Below are 25,926 nucleotides of genomic sequence, written 5' to 3'. Positions count from 1 at the left end.
GGAGGTTATTCAGAAGAGCTGATGAGGCCCATGGTTTGCCAGTCTTCTCCAGTCTGTGGTCTTCAGTCCTCTGGGTGGTGATTGGAGTCCCAAAATGGTGGAGGGGGAACCTAGCACCTGGTACTTCAGCCATTCTGGGTTTGAATGAGTTCTTTTGAGTGTTTCCAGTCTCATTTTTCTCACATGAAATCAACCTGAAGCTCTAGCCTCTCAACACCTGCCTGGGGTAGGCATGATGAGGCATTGCAGACTTGGTGAGGGGCAGCTAAGATGGCTAGGGGCCCAAACCACAGCACTGGGGATTGGGGTGGTTCCACAGGGAGCTGACATGTACTCCCATATCTGGAAGGCTGGTTAAGGAGAAGCAGCTATGAGAACGGTCAGTCATTAATAGGAAGTCCTTAGGAGTTCCCAACCCCTTACTCTTGTTACATCTCTAATGTCAAGTGGAATACGTGGGTTGTCATCTTGGGAAGAGTGGGCTCCCCTTGGCCTAGAAGCACTGCAGCTAAGGCCAGATGACCACTCTGAAGGGGTTGTTTTGCCTGCCCGTGAGGCTGGATCCTACTGAAAAGGATCCAGCCTGTGAAAAGGATCCAGCCTGAAGAAGACCCTGAATCTGGGTCTCGAGAGCAGTTCTTTTTTGGAGAGGCAGGGATGGATATTGCTATTTGAGGCTGCCTTTGTTTCCTTGCACTCAGTGAGTTGGGGTGTGTGTGCAGGGAGTAAGTTGAATTTCTACCTTGACTCCACCTGACCTCTCCCAAAGGCAGATCTGCAGCAGACATGGGCTGGACTGCCCTTGGGGCTTGGGAAGACCCACCTTACCTACCCAACTTTACCTCCCTGGACAGCAGGTTCCAGCTGGGGGGCAGAGGCATGATGGAGAAAAAAGGACAATGACCTTTCCTAGAGCAGGGGCTGCCAGTGGAGGTAAGGGAAAAGCAGCCCTTCTTGGGACTGGAGTGAACCTAAGCTATTCATCCCTGAAGGAGGGAATGAGGTGTGTGTGTGTGTGTGTGTGTGTGTGTGTGTGTGTGTGTGTTGGGTGGTGATGGTGGTGGTTGGGGCATGTGATCTTCCTCACTGACTAAAGGCAAAGACATTTAATGGTTACCTTGAGCTCATTCCGTGCAGGCATAGATGAACATACGGCAGACATCTTTCTAGTTCTGTAGCTCATGGTAACAAGGGTTGGGTTCACAGGGGCTAAGGATACCCACTGGCCTGCCCAGAATTGCTTCAGTTGGAGTCGATCCCTTGAGTGATACCAAAGGTAGAAGCATGGTCTCCTGGAGGGTAGGGGTTGCCTGTACAGGCAAGGGGAGGCTCCCTATGGCCTTGGGAAGTTCCCTGTCCCCAAACTTTGATGCTTTACCCCACCTAAGTGTCTACATGGGCTGCGAATTCAGCTGCTCAGGCCCATGCATGGTTATCACCACAAAGTTGGATTTTTTGCCATCTAGGTCTTCCGGGTATGGGAGGAGATAGATCCAAAGCTCTGTGGAAAAGGACCTAGCAGGAAACTTTTGGGCCTTTCCTTCTAGGATGTTAGAAGATGGAAGGACCTTGGCAATGAGCCTGTGCTCTAGGATGGCAGAAGTCCAGGAAGGTATGAGCCCAGAGCTGGCAGGAGACCTCCATGCCTGGGTGCCTCTAAAATGGGGAGGACAGGAGCCATGCAGATAGCTGGAGGTAAGGCTTACACTAAAGAAATGGAACAGGAAAGGCCAGGTCTGACTTTGTCAGCAAGTTCTTTGGGCACAACCACTACTTCCTCACTTCCTGTCCCTGGCCTTGGGGCATCTCTGGTTTGGGGGCCTGCATAAGGGCAGGGCCTCCGTGGCTGTTGACCTGGCAACTCATGGTCTGGCCCTTTGGCTACAGGTCTTTTTCTCTTGGAGCAGCAAAAAGAAGCAAGCTATTCTGGCCACTGAGCAATGACTTACTTCCCCAGGCCGGGAAGCCTCATCTTCAGGAGGAAGGTTAGGGGCATACTGCAGCTTATTGGCACTCTGGTGAAAAGAGGGCCTTTGAGAGACCAGGAAGCAGACATGAGAAAGGTTTCTCAGTCCACTGGATCGTGAAGCCCTGGTTGTCAAAGGGACAGAGAGAGTCATGATAGGAAGAAGAAGGGAAATGGAACCCTTTGACCTGGGTTCAGATCCCAGCTACTTTTGTGTCAGCTGTGCCTTGGGCAGGTGACACAACCTTGGATTTCTCATCTATATCTCAAGAGGTGACTGAGGATCAAGTGAACATTAGCAATGACAACTCTTCATAAGTGGCAGGTAGTCTGAGAACTTTGTGTGTGTTAACTCATCAAATGCTCATATCACCCCATGGAGGGGGCACTTCGACATTCTCATTTTCCTTATGGAGAAATTGGGGTGCAGAGAAGTTCACTAATTTGTCACACAGCTAGCAGTGTTGGGATTTGAACCCAGGCAGGCCAGCTCCCTCATTGCACTTCACCACCATATCACAGGCTGGCATACTGAGTACATTTGGCACAGTCCCTGGCACATAGTAACTGCAAATCGACCGGTGTCAGTTCCTGTCTCCCTTGGCCCGTGGAGACTTTGTAGGGACACAAGAAGCAGCCAGTTGGATTAGATGACTCTGCACACACCCCTCCAGTATCATGATCTCATGTCCCATGCGGCCTGGAGTTGGCATGTTTGGAGGATGGTGCCTGGGAGGAGGGGCGGGCCACCCCCTTGGACTTTCCCCTTTCCTGCCTGCCATGGGGTGGCTCCTGTTAATGATCAACAGAGCAAAGGGTGCCCCAGGGCCACCTGGAGAGTTGGCCCTGTGCCCTTCTTCCCCTGGGATCTCACTCCCCTGCACGTAGCCAACCATTTAATCACGTCTGGCTGGACTGCCTGAAACAGTGCCTGAGTTCAGAGGGGGAGGGGAGATACTACCCAGGCTCCTCACCTCCCCCTGCTGCCTTTTGGATGGCCTTTCTCAGGCAGGTTTCTGGTCTGCTGGGCACAAGTAGGTACCTTGAGCATTGGGAAGCAGGACAAAACCTTGGCCTTTCTTTGAGGTCAGGCTAGCTCTTGGAGTTCCTGTGGTGACCCACCTTTTGGTGGGTAAAGCTTGGATTACAGAAAACCTTCTGGTCTAAGGGCCTATACTCCTTTTGCAGAAGTCACAAAGGGTTACCTCTGAGTTACTGTTGTGGGAAACTAATCTCTGAGGAGCCAGGGCAAGAGCTGTCCACATGCCAGGCCACGTTCCCTCCTGCCCATGAGAGCCAGCTGCTGGTCAGGGGATGAGGATGTTCCCACCACGTTTAGGATGTTTGCAGTTATTTCGACATGTTGGCGAAGACCAGGTCTCAAGGTACAGAGCTGGGAGTGACAACTGTACCTACGCCATCAGCTTGGGGTACAGTGAAAATAAATATTGGCCATGGCCAAATCTGAGGCAATTTTCTCACTATCTGGGGCCAGTCGGGTAGCTGTCCCTCTGACTCCCAGTTGTACCCCAGGCAGAAGGAGGTCATGACCAGATGGGACAGAGTTCATCATTTCTGCCCACCCCAGTGCTCAGGGGGATGAGAGGCTCTGCTGCCCCAGGTGAGGAGCTGGTTTTGGAGTCAGAGAGCCATGGGTTCAAATCCCTGCTCAGGGTCATCCTCACTCTGCGACCTCTGGCTTTTTTAAAAACTTAGCGAGCAGCTTAGATCCCCAGCTTCCCCATTTGCAAGATGGGATGAGGACAAGGAGATGATGCTAACTACATCTATGGGTGAGCTTTGGCACAGTCACACAATGGAGTACTATGCAGCCATATACAAAAACAAGTGACAGGGATCCCTGGATGGCGCAGCGGTTTGGCGCCTGCCTTTGGCCCAGGGCGCGATCCTGGAGACCCGGGATCGAGTCCCACATCGGGCTCCCGGTGCATGGGGCCTGCTTCTCCCTCTGCCTGTGTCTCTGCCTCTCTCTCTCTCTCTCTCTGTGACTATCATAAATAAATAAATAAATACCTTAAAAATTAAAAAAAAACAAACAAACAAAAAAACAAAAACAAGTGACAGGTAAACACAGCAACATGGATGAATCACAAAAACATAAAGGGGAGGGGTGCACCTGGGTAGCAGTCAGTTAAGTGACCAACTCTGAATTTCGGTGCAGGTCATGATCTCCAGGTGGTGGGATCAAGCCCCATTTCTTATTCTACTTCTCCTTCTTCCTCTATTCCTCCTCACTGCTCTCTCTCTCCCTCTCAAAAATAAATAAATAAATAAATAAAATCTTTTGTTAAAAATGTTTTAAGAAAGATTTTATTTATTTATTCATGAGAGACACACAGAGAGAGACGCAGACAGAGGCAGAAGGAGAAACAGGCTCCATGCACGCATTCGATCCCGGGACCACGAGATCACACCCTGAGCCAAAGGCAGACGCTCAATGCTGAGCCACCCAGGTGTCTCTGTTAAAAAAAATTTTAAAACCTCATAAGGTTAAGAGAAAGAAGCCAGTCAAAAAGAGTGCAGGTTGTATAAGTTCATTTATATGAGGTTCATAAGCAGGCAAAACAGCTACGATGATAGAGGTTCCATTAGAAGATAGAGTGGGTACACACGGAAGTTCATGGAGCTGCATGCTGGAGATGTATGTACTTTACTGAGTGTAAGTTACACGTAAATGTAAGCTCCTATAGTGTTATTTTAAGTGCTCATATACATTCAGGAAAAGTGAAATTCGTAAAAAAAAAAAAAAAAAAAGGGAAAAATGAAATGAAACGAAGACTTGGCCCATGGTAGGCACTTAGTACCTTGTGGCTGGTTTTTGTAGTAGCCACGACCTGAGGGATAGCAGTCCTGCTCCCTTTTTATAGAAGGAGGGAATGGGTTCAGAGCAGCTGAGCAACTTGTCTACGCAAAGTGGGATTTGCATTCCAGCACGTCGGCTTTTAAGCCCACACAGCTGCTCACTACCCTAGATGCCCCTCAGTGCACAGGTGTTGCTTCCTTAGAAAAGCTCAATACAGAGTAATCCAGACTCCAGCAAGCTAATTAGTAAATTAAAAAAAAATTAATTAGTAAATATAATCATCTGCATTTAGAAAAGAGTTTTTTACTTTGCGGATTCAAAATTAATTTCCTGTGGCTAGTTGTTACCTCCCACACTTTGTGTGGGGTAGAGGGAGGCCAAACTGGAGCCTAGCTGAGCTCTGAGGGGCTGCGGAGAGGAGGGCGTGGCTGGGCAGGCCAGCATCCCTGTCCCGGGATTCACCCGTGTGGCCTGCCTGTCCAGGCCCGTCTCTCCTGAAGGCTGATGGGGGCTGTGAGGCCTCCGAGGGGCCTGGCTGGCCCAGCCCCAGCCTGCCTGCCCTGGCCCTCAGCCTCAAGGGTGCATGGAAGCCTCACGTGGCTGTCAGGGTACCACCTTTGACCTCTGTTCCATTCCATTCTTTTGGGACGTGGCTCTCGTATTGAGGCTTTGGGAAATGTTCTTGGATCCTGACTGAGGGAGACACCTAGTTCAGCCAGGAGATCTGTCCACCCGAAGGTCTGGGGGCAGGTTCTTGCAGGGTTGATCTGCCAGGGCAGCGTGTGGAGACAGTAGTCTCAGTGCCCTGGGAAGGGCCCGAGGCTGCTTAGTGGGCTCAGGCAGTAGGGCAGAAGATAAGATGTTCACTCTCAGGGTGGGGCAAGCGAGTGCCTCCTTAAACTAGGCACGCTTGGCACCTCACTCTTGGCACCCTGTCAGGCAGGCCTGGATGTGTAACCCTGCTCAGGCACTTACAAGCTGTGTGACCTTGGGCAAATCACTTTGCCTCTCTGAGCCTCATTTTCCTCCCCTAAGCATGGGTACAGGAAACACACCCTACCCTGCCCACCTTATAGGGCTGTGGTGAGGATCAGATGAGGTGGAGAGGAAGGAGTTTTGGGAATGAAAGCCCCTGGACAGAGGTGGCATTGAGAGTGTGAGAGTAGCTTGTGGCCCTCTGGAGGGACAGAGCCCCTTCTCTGCAGATGTTTAGTGTCACAACCTGGTGCGCTTGGCTGCTGTGGCTCACCTTCTGGTTGTCCTGCCTTAAATTCATGGGTGGTGTATATGTTGTAGGTGATTCTTCAAAATTTACCTAATAAGCATACTAACACGGCTCAGTGTTTGTGGAGACTTACCATGCATGCGTGGTGCTGGATTCAGCCCTCCATCACACAGTCTCATTTGATAGCACCTATGAGCAAGTACTATTGCTAGACCCATTTTACAGATGGGGAAAGTCAAGCTCAGGACAAAGTCTGTATTCCCAATCACATAGTTGTACCTAGTGTGTCTGACCCCACACCACACAAGCTCATCCCCCACACTCCAATCGGGAGGCAGATGTCAGATGGCACTGGGGTCACTCAGCAGATCTGGGTTTCTAATATTCATCCTCCCCTGGGGACCCACAGGCATGGAGGAGAATATGTCTCCCCCTCAGCCTGTCCTTTCTTGGGATGTTGCCATCCCGTCTGGTTACCCTCTCCACAGCCCAGGGGATCAGAGTGGTGAGCAGAGGGTATGCTTGTTTTCTGCCTCTTTTGTAAATGGGGAAACTGAGGTACAATATAATAGTGGGGAGTGCCTGGGGATCACCCTCAAGTGCAGCAGCCGCCTTGAAAACCAAGTCCCCGGGGTGGGGGTGGGGGAGCTGTGCTGCCACCTGGCCAGCGGTGGAAGGAATAATATTTTAGCCCTCAGAGGGGTGTCATCCTGCCTAATGGTGATGGAGAAATCCAGGCTCTTGCAGGAGCCCCCTAAGGGCCAGGGTGATCCCTGTCTAAGCGGCCTTCCTGTCCACCTGAAGGGGGGACCTGGGTGGGCCTTCTCTGGAAGGCACTGGATGGTTGCTCGAACTGGTGTGCCTTCTTGGGGTGCACCCTTTGCTGAGAGATGTTGCCCGCACTCCAGCATTCCCGGTTCACCTCTCATGTCTTCCTGCTAGTGCAGGGGTCAGAGGGAGAAAAACTGTAGGCCCTTGAGCTCCAGCCAGTCCCTGAAGCAAAGGAAGGAGGCGCTTGCCCATCAGCTCCCGCCTCAAGCTGGAGGCAGGAGGGCAGGGCGCAGGCCGCTTCCGTGACCGGCTCCGAGAGGCCTGTTTCCTCAGGCCTCTTTCTCCCTGTGTTCCTGGTCCTTTTGCTGCCCAGCCTTGAGTGCCCTGAGGCATTGTGGGCCGCCAGGCAGTTGGTTTGGACTCAGGTAAAAGCCAACATACTTTGGGTTTCTGTGTTGTCCTTGCCTCTGCTTCTTTCCTTCTATCCTGCAGTTTCTGCCCTGGTTTGGGGCTGGAGCTGAGTCTGCCCGCACCACGCATGGTCCCTGCGCACTGGCCAACGCACATCAGAGCCGAATAGGGGGCCTGGCCCCTTCGGCGCACAGTCAGATGCTCAGGAGGACTCTTAGGCTGTAGGTCCACGTGCTGAGAGGGCTTTAGGAATCTAGGCTTTCTCTTCTTAAACATACGTTAAAAATCACCGGAGGATCAGAAGTCCATGCCAACGTGCAAGTGACCCCGAGAGTTCTATAGTAGGACCACTGCCCAGCTGTGGCTCGCCTGGTTTGGGGACTGGAGAAGACAAGTCCCACCTTGGCCATAATTTGCTGTGAACCTGAGTAGCCACTTCTCATTTCCAGCCTTTCATTTCCTTGTCTTTGAAATAAGAGGTTTGGACCAGATGAGTCCTTAGTCCTATGATTCCATGAATATCTTAGAAAGCAGAACGCACAGAGCCAAGGTTCCTTTGCCATGCCAAATGATGGGGCAATGGAGCCACACGGCTGATGCTCTACAGCCCCAACTACAGTTCTAGCAGAAGGGACCTGATGGGTCTTGTTAATGATGTCAGGTGACTCACGAGGACAGATCCGGGACTCTAGAAGTGGATTGTCTGAGCCTCCTTTGAAGTGGTGGTCTGAAACACTTTTATGAACTGGAGCTTGAATGAGAACATGTAAGTCATCTCCTTGGTATGTTGTATTTTCCCAAACACACCATTTAAAATCAAAACACTGAAACAACTGTCTTATTTTGGGATGGTGCTTTGCATTTGAACACACTGCTTAACATCATTCGCTGGCTGGTTTCTGTGACACTTGGGAGAATGAGTTACTGAAATTTGAAGTCCCAGGGAGGAAGATTTCAGCTCATTTCAGGAAAGGGCTTTTGCCCAAGCCAAGCTGGCCTTTGGAGGTAGGGAATTTCCCATCAGCTGTGATGTTCAAACCAATGCCAGGGGCTTACCAACCTCCCACCCCGGCCCCCACAGTGCCCTCCTGCCCACCAGTCAGGTTCCCTGACCCCCTATCCCAAGCAGCCCCCTCCTCCTCACCCTGTCCTACCATCCTGGCTTACTGCTTTAGAACTTGTCACTCTCTGAAGGTGTCACACCCATTTATTTATTTATTTTTCTCCTTCAGCATCTTGCCAAACTCCAAGGTCAATCTGGCAAAGCAGGCACCCGGGCCCTGGTTCCCCACTCTGTCTCCGGTGTTTGGCCTCCTGGCACTTAGCAGACACGCAGCACATACTGGGTACAATTTTGCTATTGGTATAGGCTTTATAGCTTCTGATCCTATGAGCCCCTCCCTCATCCTACGGGATTAGGCCCCTCAGGAGCATGGTTCCAGATGTTGGAAGGAGCTGAGGGAGGGCAGAGCAAGCAATCACTGGGGATGGCGAGGGCAGAGACTCTCTCGCTGGCCCTATCCTTAGGGGAGTCACCCAAACTTTTGGGGTTTTGGTGGCCTCATCTGTAAAAGGAACGGGTTGGATTCAGTCATCTCAAGGCTGACTCCAGCTGGACCACCTTGTGATTCAAGTACTCTGTGTTTGTACTCACTCCTCTGTTCTCAAACTGTTTGTTCAACTCCCTTTTATTAGGGGTTCTAGGGCTATTAAAACAGAAAAAGAAAAAAACCCAACCCCAACTAAGTAGCCTTGGGAAGTGAAGAGTAAATACAAGTGCAAATGGATTGTTTTATTCCACATAACAAATTACAAGGACTGCAGGTAGTCCCCAAGGAAACTATTTAATTAAATAATCCTCAGGTTAAATATAGATAGTTCAACCCAGTCACAAATTAACAACCGAGAATGTTTTTTTCCTGATATACTTTAGCCACCTAACAGGGCGCTCAGCTGTGACACACCTAATAATCTCTGATTTATTGAAATATACTTTATAAAGAGGTTTATACATTCTTCCTTCTCTTTGGCCTCTCTAGGAGATGGCGAGGAAGCTTGGATGTTTCCATTTTACTGGTGAGAAAATGAAAAATAAGCTACTCTTCGTGATATCATGAAAGCAGCCCCCTGCGGCTGTTTCTGGCTGCTGGCATGTGCTGATAGGCAAGCCACAGAGATGGCTCATTTTTCGTTGATAGATAAATTTGGGACTAGCCTTTGCATATTCCTCTTTCTTCCCTACATAGTCCTCTTTCTTTGGAAAGAGATTTCTTCTGTATCCCAAAGTGTTAATCCACATGTCACCCGTAACAGCAATTAATTCAGGATTCCCTCTGTGTCGAATCCATCAACACATAGATAGGTATTGGATACGAATAGGGTGTAAAAGGTGCTACACGGTTCGAAAAGATATAGGATGTGATCCTTGTTCATAAAGAGTTTGCATTTCAGTTGGGGAGGTAAGGCGTACATTAATGATGCCATCCTGAATGAGACTGGGTTTTGTGCTTTGATGGCATTCCGCACTGATACAAGAGCTTGAGATAATGAGGGGATGGTGCAGCTTGTGATACTCTGTGAATTGGGTGGTACGTTTAGTGCCAATAAGTCAGAGGAGGGAGAGGTTGGCAAGGGCCAGTGTCTGTCTGGAGAGAGGCTTGCTTGCAGCTCCACCGTGGCCTGGTTCTGGGGGTACGGGAGGGACCCTGCAACTGCTCTAAGCCATCGATCTCAGGGAATTGAATGTGAGTGGCACCCACTGGAGCAGTGTGGCATGGTGGCCCTGAATCATGAAGAGCTCAGATTGCAGAGACGTAGAGACGGTAAAAAGATGGAGCTGTCTCAAGGTCACCATCCATGATCTGGTTCAGCCCTTGGGTCCGTTAACATGTACCGTGCCTTACATGGTATTTCTAAATATTTTGAGCCAACATTTAAAAAATCAAGAGATTTAAAAAATAATAATCAAGTTTTCTGGCATCTCTTGAAACATTGGTATATCTGGCCATGGAAGATTCATAGCCCCTTTTGGCATCGATTGAGATGCCTGTCATGTGGATCTAAGTAGCATCTTTTAAGACAGGGTTTGTGCTGTCTGGGTTGTCCGTGTCCCCACTTCTCCCTGTTAGTCTCCAAGACCTCCTACCCCTTTTGCTCCAGTGGCAGAGAAATATTTCTCTGTACTCCCATCTCCACTAAGAGTAGGAAAAATAAAAGCCCAAGAGGGCTGTGTGTTTAAAAAAAAAAAAAAAAGCAACAGGAAAAAGCCCCATCCTTCATAGAAACGAAGAACGTGCAAACAAACGGCAGCACTATTGGAGGAGTTTAGCCCACCGGCCTCCCTCATGTACATTCCTGCTGGGCCCTGTGCCAGTGGAGTTTGCGGGAAACACGGACGATTGAATAACAGAGAGGCACCGCCTTACCAGTCGTCCTACTAGCTGAGGTTTATTTTATTTATTTATTTTTAAGATTTTATTTATTTATTCATGAGAGACACACACAGAGAGAGGCAGAGACACAGGCAGAGGGAGAAGCAGGCTCCAAGCAGGGAGCCCGACGCGGGACTCGATCCAGGGACTCCAGGATCGCGCCCTGGGCCAAAGGCAGGCGCTGAACCGCTGAGCCACCCAGGGATCCCCTAGCTGAGGTTTATTAAGGGCTATGGGTGTCAGAGGCTACCTTGCTTAACCTTCCCAACAACCCCACGAGAGACGTACTGCTATCTCCATCTCAGAGTGGGGAGACGGAGAGGTTACCCAATGTGCCCAAGGTCACACAGCTACTTGAGGGTGGGGACAGGATTTGGGTATGGGTCTGCCTCACTCCAGACCCCATTCCTACCGCTGCTTCCTCTGTGCTGCGGGGCCCTAAGACAGCTACCCCTGGCCGGGGTGATAGATACATGTTGCGTGGTGACATGTACGTGCGTGCACTGTCTCCGTACCCAGAGCAGTCTTGGCAGCTAAGAAGCTCGCAGTCAATCTCTCTGAATGTGTGCGCTGGGCAGGTGGTTCCTGAGGCCCCCGGGGGCTGGGGCTGTTTGCTGAACTTGTTCCTCTGAGAACCACATCCTGCTGGGGGCTCAGGTTGGGCCTCCTGCCAGCTATGGGCAGGGTAAAAGAGACAGGCAGGATAGCCCCACCTGCTCCATACCTTGCTTTTCCAAGACTGGCTCCTCCTGTTCTGTAAGTCTTTCCACCTCCACCTGCCTTCACCCCCTAGACCGCGAGATGAGACAGTTGGTGGCTGGCAGAGTGAAGGCCAAAGCAGCAACTGTTGACAAAGCCAGATGGTGAAGGAGATGGTTCTCCAAGCCACTGAGGCCCCGTGAGGGGCTGTCCTGGGGTGTGTGTGCACAGGGGCCGTGGGTGTGGGTTAGAGGGCAGTGTCTATGCAGCTGGCTCCCTGACGGGAGTGGAGGAAGCCGTGGAAGCAGAGCTACGAGGCTGACAGCAGCAGTGGTCCCGTGTGGAAGCCCCTGCTCAGTGCCTACTGGTCTTCCTTGCTTAGAACTAAACCCCAAGATAAGGGTTTGAGCGCTAGTAGTTAACTTGAGAGGTGATCCCAGGAAGCCCCAATAGGAGCTTGGGGAAATGAGTCAGAGGAGGGAAGGCAGCCAACAAAGGGTTTGTTTTCAAGTTTGTTATCACTGGGGGTGGCTGGACCTTGATCTTGCCGGGATGATCTAGGAGCCAGTAAAGGACACATGCCTCAGAGAAGCACATGCACGGGGCAAGGGAGCTGGGTACGCACATAACAATCCCTCAGTTGTGGGTTGAGAGTCACTTGGTCCTTCTGGCTTGCCGTGGGAGTGGGCAGGGGGGCTCCGGTGGCCAGAGAGAGTCCCCAGGTGGAGATACAGGTGCTACAATTGGCAGTCGGACAGGCGTGTGCGGAAGTGGGGAGGGCGAGGGGACGTGGGTGGGCAGCAATCCCCCCTCACTCCCCTTCTGACCATGTAGGTGGAGCATCATGGCTGGAGCTTGGGGTGCTTTGTAGAGGTTCTACACCTGTCCTGTATCATCAGCTTTTGCTACGTAACAGACTTCCTCCAAACTTAGTGGCTTAAAATAGCAATCGTTTATTTAGCTCACAATTCGGTGGGGTGGCAAGTTGGGCTGGGCTTAGCTGGGTCATTCTGGCCTCAGCTGTGCTTGCTCGTGTGTCTGTGGCCAGCTGGAAGGTGGGCTGGGGGCCGGCCGGTCTCTGACAGTCTCTGGTCCGTGGCAGGATAGCCGAGGCTCGCTCTCACGGCCGTGGCTGCGCTCCAAGGGAATGGGCGTCGGCGGGCAAGGGCTCTGGAAGCCTAGGCTTGGAACTGACACGGCATCACTTCCACCGCCTTCTGTTGGCCAAAGCAAGTCATCGGGCTTGTCCAGATTCAAGGGGCTGGGAAAAGAGACTCTGCCTCTCCGTGGGAGGAGCTGCAAAGTCACGTTTAGGAGGATAGGAACGTTTGTAGCCATTTTTACAAATGATCTATCATATGTCCTATGCCTTTAGGCATCTTGTGGTCTGGTGGACAATCAAAACCAGTGTTTGTTCTACTCTTGTAGACATAGTAGGAGTCTGAAGCTGTCTGGATCAAGTGTGGGAAAGTCTCTGTCCTGTAATATCTCCTCCACTTCTGCTTTCTGCTTAACGTTGTCCTTTCTTCGGTCATCTTTAGGAAAGCAATTATTTCTGAGGGATAGCACATTAAGCGTCTATGTACTGCAGCAGTGGTTCCTTGTGGGTGGGAGAGGCAGCAATGAGCTGAGTGGGTGTGGAGAACATAAACTATGTTTGCTTTACTTCGGGCCATTGTCTGAACCTCTCCCCATGTTTAGGGAATGCCTACCATCCTAGTCCTACTGGGTGGCAGCAGAGCCCGCCACTTCAGAAGATGAAAGGGCCTTGTATTCCCTCGCCTGGTCTCCCTTTGCAGCCAGGGCACGGGCTTATGACCTGGGCTCTGCCATTCAAACACACTTGCCCTCGTGCTCAGAAGGAGGAGCTAGGGATGTGAAGAAGTGGGGATCAGTAAACTCTCTGGAGGCGGTCTGAGTTCCTGGGTAGTGAGTGTGTCCTTGGGCCTAGGAGCTGGGTCCAGTGTCCAGGGCTAGTATACCGGTGGCATAAGCCACTGTGCCCAGTGCCTGTGGCTGGGGTGTCCTCACAAGTTCTGCGGTGTGTTTTAGGGGAATAGATTCTGGCTACAGAGTCTCAAACTTGGTTCCTTAGCTCTTCCACAGATTATGTAAAGTGTGTGAAGTAGCCGTTTAGTGAGTTTCTATTTTGCTTGAATCGGCTAGACCTTATTTCTGTTGCTTGCAGATAAGAAACTCTAACTTATATGGTCAGGGTGGAGGGGGCGGGAGTGGGGGAAGTTAACAGGAGAAACTGGTTCTTATGTCACTAATTTGCCCCATGTGGCCCCATTGGGAACTGAAAAAGAAAACTGGCTGTTTTTGAAAGCATGTGACACTTTATTAGTTTCAATTTTTTCAGAAGATAAAAGTTGTGCCCTTTTAAGAAGCCAGTTGAAAAACTGAGGGATAGCCCTCTGAGAGAGAGGGGCAGATATGAGACATAGTGTGCTTCCTGTTTGGAGCCCTGGAGCCAGACATAAATGTCTGAGACTTGGTGGAAGGCCAGAGGTGGCTGTAGGGGGTGATGTGAAGCATAGCTGAGGATCCCCGAGTCAAAGGACAGAGTATGAAATTCATTTATTTTCCTCTGAAGAGCATCCAGAGTTGGACGGGGACATGTTACAACAGCAAAGTTGAGTAAAGAACATGTATTATTTAAGGTCTGGTACCTGCTTAGCTAATAAGCAAAATTTTTTTCCTTAATAGAAGATACTTTTAGAGAAAAACCATGGTTGAGTGGATCACATAGGATATTACTGCTTCTCTTGGTTTATCAACCCTTAAAGAAAGTTTACGTTTGAGCATAGAGAAATTGGGCAGTTATTTCAAATGTAGGCATCACCAGGAGGTTATTAATTCACCTTCCTACATAAAATGCAAAAGAAATACACTTACAAAAGGCAAGTCAGAGAACATCCAAACAATGTACAATATGGCCCTGCTGGTAATCTTGGGTGGAATGATAGTTCTTGTCAAGACATGGGTGAGGGAGGGTAGCTGCCTATCAGTAATGCTTCTTGGGCTGCCTGGGGTCATAACTTCACTTTTGGGTTACTCACCTCCCCACCATCACCCAGGTAAAGTGCCTCTCGCAGGTCCCTGGCCTTTTCTCCTTCCCCGCACTGCTCTTCCTGAGTTACCTGAGCTGCCGTGTAGAACCCCATTGTGTTCCTGTGGCACCGTCAGTCTCCAAAGAGAGCAAATTCAGGTGTTGTTCCAAGGGCTGGGTCTACAGAGGGGGCAGGGTCCTGGGAGAGACACCCCAGGCCAACTTGCCTCCAGAGGGAGGTGATCCAGCCTGGAGAGCTAGACTACTGTGTGAAGAAAGACTGAGAGGCTCTGGCCCATGCCCGTTCACTGGTGGTGTGGGTTTTGCTGAAGGGTGCAGAACACTTTGATATTAACACATCAAATCTGCGGTGGTTGTAATGGAAGCCCCTCCTTCCACCCCAGGAGGCAGACTGCTCTTGCAGTATCTCCACGTGGGACCAGCTGGGTGCGAACTGAGCATGTGCAGTTCCAATATTCATGGGTGAAGATGAATCTGTGTGAGGGGCCCTCACCTGCGGTTCTCACTGTGCATCCTGGAAACCAAAGGAAACTTCTTTTTGGCCCTTGGTGCCACTGACTGGGGATACTCAGTCAACCAGCCCATGGCCTTTGTGAACATTTATGTAGAAACTCTTTGCCTTGAAGTGCTCTCCTTCCACTTGCTCTTCATCTCAGTCCCTGTTTTACAGGGACTTTTTACAGAAACTGAGGCTTCTAGAGATCAAATGGTTTGGCCAAGTTTACGGAGGTGGTAAGGAGTGGAAATCAAGTCTTTTAATTCCAAATCCAATGTTCTTATCATAATACCTCACTGTTTTAATCTCGAATTTGCTCAAATACTGCATTGAAGAGAAGTGACTTAGAGATTTGTTAGTAGTCTTCCTTCCAAATGTTATACACATCAGGAATGTTCCGGTCATCTTTTTGTGATGTCACTTCAGTGATGGTTAATTTTATGTGTCAACCTGACTAGGCTAAGAGATGCTCACATAGCTGATAGAACATGATTTCTGGGTATGTCTGTTAAGGTGTTTCTAGAAGGGATTAGCCTTTGAATTGGTAGTCCCAGGAAAGAAGAGTGCCCTCACCAATGCAGGTGCCCATCATAATATTCAATGAGAGCCAGAATAAAACAAAAAAACCCTGCTCTTTGTTTGAGTTGGACCATCTATCGTCTCCTGCCCTTAGACTTTGATGCTTTTGCTCTCAGGCCTTCAGACCAGGGCTGGGGTTTACACCATTGGCTCCCCAGTTCTCAGGCCTTTGGACTCAGACCAGGACCAGAACTTTACACCATCAGCTCCCCTGGTTCAGGCCTTTGGGTTTGGATTAGAACTATACTGTTGGTTTTCCTGGCCTTTTGCTTGCAGGTGACAGATGGTGGGACTTCTCAGCCCCCATAATCCTGTGAGCCAATCCCTGGTAATAAGTCTCTTTCTCTATATCTCCATGTATCCTATTGATTCTGTTTCTCTGGAGACCCTAATACAAACCTCAGTTCCCCTTCCCCATATGCTCTGCAAACACACTGTTCTCATTGCCTCCCACTCACCTCGGCTTTCCTTCTGCTGATGTGTATGGCGGGTGTCTCAGTACCCTTCCCTCCCCCCATCATTACCTCTGAGTGCGCAATGGGGAGTGGGATACTACAGGTCAGCAAATCCATCTTCCACTGATGTCAACTTCACTGGAAAAGTTTTGGAGGGGAGACTACTACTACAATATATATCCGCCTCAGCAGGAGAAAGTCTACTTTGAAGACGAGTGTTTTTTTATCTTTCAAGTTAATGCAAAGAAATTCTTGCTTGCAGCAACTGTATCCAGAGATAGCCCTGGACCTTCTAAAGACAGCCCAGTCTCCTTGGCAGACTGTGGGGGTTATTTGCAGAAATACAACCCTCATTATCTGAAAGGCTTGTAAGGTGTCTACCAGATGCCCCAGGACAATGTACTGAGTTCTTGTGTTTCTCATGCATCGTTAGATAACTCTTCTAGTCTATCCTGTTAGGTTACACCCACTTTGAAGCTTTTGTAGTAGTAACAGCAAGTACCTACTATGTGCCCGGAGTAGGGCTGGGACAAGGCTGAGGCCACCAAGGTACCTAGTATAGAAAACTCAGGGGCGTACCCGGTAACAACCTTATACCTAGCAGGACCCTGAGAGAGAAGGCCTTGTTGAATTTTGTACCATAGGTTCCTGGTCTCTTGTTGGTCCAGCCCTGCCTGGTTCTTTGAAGACATTTTCTCATGTATTTTGTCACAACAGACTCATTTTACGGGTAGGGAAAATCTAAAGCGCACGATGGTTAAGAAACTTGCTCAGGATCCCACAGCTGGTTCCAGCACACTATTGTCTGACACTCACTTTATCTCCTTTACTTTTCCTACAGCCCTGAGGCCGTGATCGGTCACGTAGAGTATTGGTTCAAGAGTATTGGCCAATTGCTAAATTCCCGGGAATTCTGTGAGTCAGCTGTTAAACAGCCATCATTAAATAGTCAATGAGACAACCATAATTAATTAAGTAAATTATATCAGAAGCAAATGTAGTAAGTACCCCCAGGCCAACCCTTTCTAGGTCTGATCCCCCACGATTGGGAGGGAATCCTGGCTCTGCCACTTGGCAGCTGTGTGCCTTCGCTGTTCCGTGAGAGCTAAGGAGTGAGGAGCCCTCTGGAGAATGGAAGGGTGGTGACGAGAACCCCGGATTCAAGTCCTGGCTTCACCCCAGCTATCTGTGTTTGTTTTCTCATTTGCACATTGGGAGCGATGCATAGACGAGCATATTGCCACTGGTGGCAGTGTCCGCTGTATCCGTCACACGCTGTTGAACACATAGCTTGTGAACGTTTGCTGAGCACTCATGATGTGCCAAGCATTGTTCTAGCCCCTTGCTTATATTTTCTTAGTGGTGTTCCAGCAACTCACTGAGATAAGGATTGTTTTTCTCCCGTTTTCAGTTGGGGAAATAGCCTCAGCACAATGAAGTACCTTTCTCAAGGTCACACAGCTGGTATGTGGCAAAGCCAGAGGTCCCTCTTGGAAAATCGCTAGTACCTAGAAGATGCTTAGTGATCATGAATGACCAGCTCCTGCAGCCCCCCACCTAGAAGGTGTCTTGGGGTCCCGTGTCATTTTCCTTGGGAGCTTCTAGATCAAGTGTCAGAAGGCATAGAGGCCTTTCAACTTTTCAGATGGTGGATCCTAAAGCTGGCCGGGCCCCCGAGGAGGCAAGGGTCAGAATCCAGCCCCTGCACCCAAACCCTCTTGTCTTCCCTGTCTGAGGGCACCTGAGAGATAGCTGCAGCTGGTGCTTTGGAGCAAAACTCCCTCCTCTGTGGGGCGGGAAGAGGCCGGCTCCACCCTGCACCAGCCGGATGCCACTTCTTCCGGTCATTCTCCAGGGCGGATACATTGTAGGAATCAGCCACGCCGGCCCGCAAGGAAGAAAAACACCCGCTTCCCATACTCCCAGCACCAGCGGTGGAAAGCTCCAGGCTTGAGCTCCGAGACCTCTCCCTGGGTCCCTGGAGAAATAGGCTCCCTGAGGGGGGTGACATGCCTCTGTCGCCCACAGGGCCTGAAGGGGCTGAGGACAGAGGCTATTGCCCTGGGGCTGAGGAGGCAGTGGGCCCGGAAGGAAGGGAGCTTGGCTTTGCTAACCAGGCAGACCTGGGTTTGAATCTCACCTCTGCCTATTGTAAGCTGGGTGTCCTCTACTAACTTCTCTGAATTTCAGTTTTTCCATCTGTAAAATGGGAGAATACCCAACTAATGGAGTCTTACAGACTTGGGGCTTAAAAGTCAAAGAAATGGGGGCACCTGGGTGGCGCAGTCAGTTAAGCATTGCCTTCGGCTTGGGTCATGATTCTGGGGTCCTGGGATGGAGCCCTGCATCGGGCTTCCTGCTCAGCAGGGAGCTTGCTTCTTCCTCTCCCTCTTCCCCTTCCCCTGCTTGTGCTTTCTTTCTCTCTCTCTCTCAAATAAATAAAATCTTTTTAAAAAGTCAAAGAAATGTGTACAAAGTACATAAGACATAAATGGTGGAAGGATTGGAATAAATGGTAAGTGAATAAACACTCATAGCATTGTGTGACAGGCACTGTGCTAGGCAAGGAAGGTCCCAACAGGGGTGGACAAGAGTTGAGGACTCTGCAGAGGCAAAGAAACGAACCGAGACATAAGATGCTGTGGGTGTGGTGCCGTGGTAGGGGTGTGGGGAGAGAGCAGGGAACACGGGACGGGGCCTCACTTGCCGGTACAGGAGCTCGCTGAGTTACTGCTGAGACCTACTATGTGCCTGTGGGTGTTACGGGGGATGCAGCTATGAATACAATCCAGCCCTTCCCTCTCCGACACTAACAGGCACAGAGAGTCAAATGACGGTCCAAGGGATAAAAGCCTTAGAGACTGGGGCACCTGGGCTAGCTCAGTTGGAGGAGTGTGGACTTTTGATCTTAGAGTTGAGTTCGAGCCCCACGTTGGGTATAGAGATTACTTGGGATAATGAAATAAGTAAGAAAAGCCTTAGAGACTAAGGCATAAGAAATCACAGAGGGAGAAATGTGGCTTTTAACCCTCCTGAGAGGGACAGGCGACAGGGAGGACACTGGTTCAGACTCGCAGTAGAGTCCTGCAGGTGACGGGCTTCTGGGGAGCCCAGGGTGCTTCTCCGCCTTGTTTTAGCAAGGTGCAGGACAGAGGCCAGGCCTGGCCACAGTTTGCTTTTTTCTGCCCAAGCAGTTCTTCCCCAGGTGCCCCCTCTCTGCCTCCGCTGCACCTGTCTCTATTGGACCTCAAAGCCATGCTGGGACCCTCCCCGACCCGTGTCCCTCCACTCACACCCCCCGGGAGTACTGGGGGCATGCAGGGAGAGGGCGTGCAGGAGCTTGGGAAACAGAGCCAGTCCTTACACCCTTTGTGGGCTGGGGGGATTTGGAGAGGAGCTGGCCCTTGGTTACAGATCTGTCTCTCTCTTTGGCTTCCTCTTGTGCCACTGTCTCATGGCTGAGTCAGGTGGACCTCCCTGGGTTGAAGAGACTGTTTCAGAAAGAGTATAGGGAGTGCGAGGGTGGCAAGTTGGAAAACGAGGCCCTCCCCACACTTCCCAGGCTGGGCCCCTGCTAGCCACCTTGCTCCCTCAGAGGTCCAGGTACATTCCTGCAGCTCCTCTGCCTCCCTTTGCATAAACTGTGTCTCTCTTACGGCACCTTGTCTGTCGTGTGACCGTGTGTTGGTGTCTGTGAACACAGCCTCTTGGTATATGTGACCTTCTGCTTTACCAAGGCACCACTTTTCTCCCCACCCAGGAACAATGAACCCGTAATAGGCCATAAAGAAGGCAACGTGGTGCTATCCCACTCACCGATGCCTCCATGCCCACATGACATTAAAAAGGGATCCGTTGGGCAGCCCCGGTGGCGCAGCGGTTTAGCGCTGCCTGCAGCCCGGGGTGTGATCCTGGAGACCTGGGATCGAGTCCCACGTCAGGCTCCCTGCATGGAGCCTGCTTCTCCCTCTGCCTGTGTCTCTGCCTCTCTCTGTCTCTCATGAATAAATAAATAAAATCTTAAAAAAAAAAAAGGGATCCGGTTTTGAAGTTAGAAGAGTGGCTGGAGTGCCAAGTCCACTTAGTCGTGTGGGGCGAGGTGCTACTCCTCTCTGTGCTCGCCAGGCTCACACCTGTGTCTACAGGAGCACTGTCACGTGGCGCATACGGGGCTGTGTTTCCCCCGAGTGTATTTTCACGTTACAGATCACCTTACCCTCAGAGAAGGGGGACTCCTTTTTGGGAAGAAATAGGCTGTTTCTGTGCTCCTGATGTGGGGGATGGCAAGGAAGGCACCACCAGACTCCTGAGCTTTGCTCACGTCTGCAGTGGGGGTTATGTGTCTGACCCATTTAGCAGAGTTGCCATGAGTTAGGGGAGGGTCAGATGAGGTCTCCGCACGATGAGGAGCACGCGGCAAGTGCTCAGTAAACGTTGGCCTGTGACAGGCTTGCATGAGCCTGTGGGGGGGCGGGGAGACAGGAAGATGACATCCTTTCCCACTTGGTTCTTTCCGTGTTTTTCTTAGGAAGCCCGGTCCTGGGGCGGGGAGCTGCAGCCCCCCAGGGGCACCCTCCCTGCTCCTTCGCTTGAATGGGCCTGGCCTTCGGTGGCACTGGCTGGGTCCGTGCCCGTGGCCACGACAGAACCACGACAGCGCATTTTGCAGCTCCTCAGTGTGGAGGCTTAACTTCACCGGCTCCGGGATTGTGGGGCCACCTCCTCCCACGACCGGGCCATGTTTTCATTCCTAACCGTCCTCACTAACCCAGAACACTTGGGATTCTCTTGTCTCCAGCAGAACCCCAAACACCTCCCACCCTCTTGTTGGTCTAGTGGTTAATTAAGTGTCTGTCAGTCACAGAAACCAGAGGCAGATATCAGATGACTGTTCACTCAGCCTTTTCCCGAAAGGCCCTTCTAGGCTGGTTTCCTCTGCTCAGCACAGCAGCTCCTCCACCGCCTGTCCTCTCGGGCACGGGCACGGGCACGAGGGCGATGGGCCTGGGGCTGTGAGCAGCTGCCGGGCCTCTCCTGGAGCCACGCGGGGAGCCAGGCTGCAGCAGGCGGCCCTATCTGGGGGAGGCCAGAGGCAAGCCGCCTGCTCATTATTGGGCTGCCGTGAAAACTTCAGCCCTGAAGGTCTTTCCCAAACAGGATAGGGTTTCATCTCTCTGGAATGTGTTAGGGCTGCGAGGCCTACCGTCCTCTCTGTCCAGATGAAATTCATCTTCCATGAAGGACTGGGCCCCACGTCTGAGCTCCACAGACTGCATAGACCTCCACGAATAGACCATAGAGCTCCACTCCTGGCCGCGGAGACCATGCATGACTATCTTTCCCAGGTACGTGCTTATTTCTTGAACTCCCTGGACGGGGAGGATTATGTCCCACGTGGTAGCCACGCATCACTTAGCACGGTGCTGGATACTTCTTAAGCATCCTCTGAGGCCCTGTAGTAGTCGGGTGGCGGCCCCTAAGGGGGGAGCAGAGCTCGAGAGGATGGGGCACAGGGTTGGTAGGTTTTGAGGAAGCTGATAAAGGGCTGGCGATTGGGGTGTTGCCTAAGGAAAGTGGGCTCCAGAGTGGGGCGAGGCAGTGGAACTCAGTGCTGGGGACAACCAGAGGAGGTAGTAGCCCAGGGAGAAAGCCCTGGAAACAAGGAAGACAATTGGCTGACTTCAGAGCTTGGTTGACAACCATCCCCGGAATCCCCCATGTGGCCCCTCTCTTTGTGTCAGACCTAGTGCGCCTCTGCTGACCTCCAGCTGGATGGGAGAGGGTCCAGGAGAAGTGTGAAGGAGATGTGGTTTCAGGACAAATGGGGGCTTGAGTGTGCACAACCAAAGGATGAGCCTCCAAGTCAGGAGTGATGCGGGGAGGCAAGAACTCAGAATGCCACAGGCCACAGGGCTTCCTACAAGCCTGGGGATGCGGCCACACCCTGTGTCCCCGGGTTGGCAGACCTGAGCTGGTCCCTGGGGTAAAAAGGGAGAATGAATAATACTGGCCATGGCAGTGCTTCAACGTGAGTGGTGTTTCCCAGTTTACAGAGAGCTTTCACACCTACTAGCTCAGGAACAGGGAGAGGGTGGAGAGTTTCAGTTTCCTCTACCCCATCCACTTCCCGGAGGCCCTTAACCCTGATCCTCTCATTTCTCCTGCCTCTTTCCAGGACTGAGCACTAGTCCTGGATGTACTGTCTCTAGCAGATTTCGAGCAAGGTGAGAGCAGCGGGGACAAGGCTCTGCAGGGGTGCTCCTTAGAGCAGCCCCACCTCCTCTTCTTTAATCCTGCCCCTGCCCCTTCCCAGAGGCAGGTGCTCCCACACCTGGCTTACCTGGGTTCCCAGGAAGGAAAGGTAGGTTGGTTCCTCTTTCTATGACTCCCAGAAGGGAAGAGATGGGGCTAGGAGGAGACCGGAGCTTCTGGCACCTTATTGGCATCACGATAATCTGTTTCTTTCCTTCTTTCCTCACCTGTTCTAACTTCTAGGTACACCCATGGCTTTCCATCTTGCTCTGCCAGTGGCTCTGTGGCTCTGCCAGCCCCACAGGTCAGCACCTGTTTCCCACACTGACTCAGATCTCAGCTTCCTTCCTGACAAATAGCACACGTGGCAGCCCCAATCCTGGGCTTGGTAAGTGCTCCGATACTCCTCCACAAGCGTACTGATCTTTCCAACTTGGGGATTCTAGCTTCAGAAACTTCAACCAGCACCTGTGGTCTGCCCTGATCTGGCCAGGGCTGTAACAGAGGCAGAGGAAAGGTTTGCAGAAGCCCAGAAGACAAATGTTTTTGACAAGAAAACAGGCGCATGTATCAAAGAACAAGAATGGTTGACCACAGGGGAGAATTGCCTCCTGATGGGGCAAAGAAGCCAACATGAAACACTGTGAGCTTAGAGTGTCGTGTGAGGAAGAGGAAAGTCGGCTGAGCCCAGATGTGCAGATCTGGTCTGGCTACATAGAAAGCACAAATAAATTTGATGTCTATGATCCTGAACTATCAAGACTGGCAGATCAGGACATGGATGTGTTCTTTGCACATCCAGTGGACTCACCTAGAATTTTCAGGCTAGGACATAAAAGTGCATTGGATGGTCCCACCTATTTAAAAAAATGTCCTGTTGCAACCCAGATCCACAAGACATTGTCCCTTAGGAGTCACAAACAGAAGTATGGGGTATCATGAGTGTAACAGTCAAGCATAATGAGAAGTGGGGAGAAGGGTCAGAGGGGAGGGAGATGGAGAATCTTAAGCAGCCTCCATGCTCAGCCCAGAGCCTGACTCAGAGCCCAATGCAGGGCTCCACAGGGGCAGGGGTGGGGGTGGGGACTCGATCTCACAACGCTGAGATCATGACCTGAGCGGAAATCAGGAGTCAGATGCTTAGCCGGCTGAGCCCCCCAGGCGCCCCAAGCACAATGAGAAGCCTTATGGGGAGAGCTGCGCTGCATGGGCAGAGTGGTGGAAGGTACTGCAGTCTGAAGAATTTGATGTCATCCACTGGAATCAGGTGATCACTTCCCCAATGAGAGTCAGTGGGGAACTAGAAGAAAAACATATAGTCAGCTTGGCTGGGACACATCTAGTGTGCAAAAACAAAGTCAGGGTATGTGCGGTTATGCTGTGGTAATAACCACAAAATCTTGGTGGCTCATGATAACAAAGGTTATTTTTCACTTGTACCACGTGTCTTTTGTGTGTTGGCTGTAGGTCTGCTCAGCGGTTTTCACCCCTCAACTGATGGACAAATGTTGGGACTTTTCGATCTGGGACTCTGATGGTTTCATAGCAGAGGGAAGAGAGACACGATGAATCACTCACTGATCCTTAAAACTTCTGTCTGGAAGTGACACCTGTCATTTCTGCTCATGTTTCATTGGCTGATGCAAGTCATATGGCTGAGCCTAAACTCCCCCTGGGAGAGTAAAGGATAATTCTCCTCTAATGAACAGTAATAAAGTCTACCGTAAAAAAAGGCCCTAAAAGTCAGTTTCTGCTATAGGCTATATTGGGGTCCGGCCTCACTAATTCTTATGAGATATAGAGACTTAAGAATCCAGTTGTGAACAATTGTCTTAAGTTGGAGTTATAGACCAGTCGCAGGAGTATAAGCTCCCGGAGGGACAAGTGTATTTCATTCACTGGTATATCCCAAAGGCTACGAGCAGGTCCCTCATCATATCTTTATTGCCGCATGAATTATAAATGAGTTCAAGAAGCAATAAGATCCTTCCTGCCTCAGCCAAGGAGTATCTGTGTCCCATGTTGTGATATCTTTGGGTATAGAGATGGACATGGTCAGAGAACCAGGTGAGTCAGGACTTCATCTTCTTCTTTGAGATGCTGTGTGTCCAGCCCAAGAGTCAGTAGACTGTCTATAAAGGGCAGACATTAAATATTTTAGGCTTTGCAGGCATCATATGGCCTCAGTCACAACTATGCAAGTGTGTTGTGGTGCAAAGCACCCATAGACTGCGTGTAAATGATTGAGTGTGGCTATGTTCCAAGAAAACTTTATTTGCGAAGACAGGCAGTGGGCCAGGATTGGCTGGGGGGTGGTCATTTGCCCACGCCTAGTCTAGCCGCAAAGCTGGCTTCTCAAGCCATTCCTTTCCCCAGTGTCCTTTTCAGGACCATTTTAGAGGCATGCATTTATCACTCTCATCTCCAGAAAATGAAGTGCCATAACACTATAGCTTTGAATCCTCTTGATGTCTGGTTGGGATGTTCAGGGCTTTGGTTTATTTTCATCCAGGGAGCATGTCTCTCCCGCAACAGCCTGACCTGGCCAGGTTTTGGCTCTCACTGCGCTGTTGTAAATCCCAGATGTTCCACTCTATCGGCATCCTCACTCATCTTGCTTTTGGGGCATGTGCCCACTCTCCCTGTTTGACTTGCTCCCCGGACCCCTGGACTACTGTGGGGGAAGAGCAGGGCATGTGTCTGGGTGACGAGGAGGACCTCACCTCTCTCCTCACAGGTCAGCTGGTCTGAGAAGCACAGGAATCTATTTTCTTAGGGATATGGCTCAGATATTTTCATTTCATGGAACCTGATGCCCCAGAGTCACAGATTTTTTTTTTTCTTTCAGGCTGGAATGCCTCCAGTATAATGTGACAGTCTGGAGAGTATTAGCAGCTACCCCTTCTTTCTGGGTCAGTACCAGGCTTATGTAATTAGAAGTCCAAAGAGGAAACAGGGAGACAGTCAGACTCACCCTGGGCAACAACCTTCCCCCCTCGCAGCCTTCTAGCTGGTTGTCACAGAATTCTAGACCAGGAAGAGATCTTGTACGTAATGACCTCTCCTCCATCTGGTTCCAACTGGAGATTTGAACACCATGAGGACCAAAATGCAGCCCTTTTGCCCTAGGTGTTAAAGGCAGGGCTGCAGACCCCATGGGCACTCCGCATCCTATCCTTCAACTTCCAGACTGCTGCCTGCTACCCCTCCCCATCGCCTCCAGCAAGATAAACACATCTGTGACCCCATCCTGAGGGGACCCGGGGGAAGGAAGGAGGGAGGAGTGAGCCTCCCCAGTACAATCAGAGACTCGGCCTTGACTTGGGTTGTTATGATAGGACTGCCTCTCTTCTCCAGCTGGTAGGAGCACTGACCCCAGGGAGCTCAAGTCCTGGGGGAGGAGAGGTTTGGCCAGGGAGAAAAGATAAGGGAGAGAAGGGGAGGAGTCTGGTCAGCTCCCATCTCCTGGTTGCTGTTCCAGCCAAGTGGCTGAGCTGGAGAAAGAAAACTGATAACAGATAAGGATGCTTGCTTTCCTGTGGCCTTGTTTCCCTAAGCTTGGGTTCTTGCTGGTCCCTGGGGGCCCGGTGAAGGAGCTGTGTGCGTAGAAGGCAGTGCAAGGTTCCTGGCCTAAGATTTGCATTCAGCTGGTTGAAGTCTGCGGATGGCTTATAGACCTCCCCCTTACCTCCCAGCCCCACTCCCAGACTTCCTGCAAGAAGCCAGCTAGACAATGGCTTGAGC

General features: G+C 50.9%; 1 long non-coding RNA gene across 2 annotated transcripts; it reads left to right on the top strand.

The window, feature by feature from the left end:
- Positions 1–20,034: 20,034 nt before the first annotated feature.
- On the top strand, positions 20,035–23,942 carry LOC144320788 (uncharacterized). Of its 2 annotated transcripts, XR_013386427.1 has the most exons (4): positions 20,035–21,275; positions 22,106–22,291; positions 22,426–22,570; positions 23,650–23,942. It is a non-coding gene; the product is annotated as an uncharacterized LOC144320788 (long non-coding RNA). The 2 variants fall into 2 exon arrangements; XR_013386426.1 differs by lacking the exon at positions 22,106–22,291 and having other exon boundaries at positions 20,080–21,275; positions 23,650–23,935.
- The last annotated feature ends 1,984 nt before the right edge of the window (positions 23,943–25,926 follow it).

Source organism: Canis aureus, chromosome 9 (assembly GCF_053574225.1).
Source record: "Canis aureus isolate CA01 chromosome 9, VMU_Caureus_v.1.0, whole genome shotgun sequence".
Taxonomy (NCBI): domain Eukaryota; kingdom Metazoa; phylum Chordata; class Mammalia; order Carnivora; family Canidae; genus Canis; species Canis aureus.
Note: the sequence above shows the minus strand (reverse complement) of the source record. Positions and strands in the feature narration are given on the sequence as shown.